The sequence below is a fragment of the Brassica oleracea genome, chromosome C2 (assembly GCF_000695525.1).
Source record: "Brassica oleracea var. oleracea cultivar TO1000 chromosome C2, BOL, whole genome shotgun sequence".
Classification (NCBI taxonomy): Eukaryota; Viridiplantae; Streptophyta; class Magnoliopsida; order Brassicales; family Brassicaceae; genus Brassica; species Brassica oleracea.
Genome location: NC_027749.1, coordinates 34142654 through 34143230, shown reverse-complemented (window position 1 = coordinate 34143230; position 577 = coordinate 34142654).

Sequence of the window (577 nt, the reverse complement as noted above, 5' to 3'; positions counted from 1 at the left end):
GTTTTATGAAATGCTAGATGCTGCAAATCAACCAATCTACACTGGTTGTAGAGAAGGTCTCTCTAAATTGTCTCTAGCAGCTAGGATGATGAATATTATAACGGATCATAATTTACCTGAGAATTGCATGGATGCATGGGCGGAGTTGTTTAAAGAGTATTTGCCAGAAGACAACGTGTCTGCTGAATCTTATTATGAGATTCAGGAATTGGTTTATAGTCTTCGGTTGCATTCGGAGATGATTGATGTTTGCATCGACAGCTGCATGATCTACTGGAAGGAAGATGACAAGTTAGAAGAGTGTCAATTCTGTAAAAAACCACGATTCAAACCGCAAGGCCGTGGGAGGAATAGGGTACCGTACCAAAGGATGTGGTACCTACCAATTACAGACATATTGAAATGATTATATCAATCTGAGAGGACTGCTGCGTCGATGAGATGGCATGCTGAACATGTCCAGAAAGATGGTGAGGTTGCACATCCATCAGACGCAAGAGCGTGGAAACATTTCAACAAGGTACACCCAGATTTTGATACAAATATTTGGAATGTCTATCTTGGGTTATGCACCGAT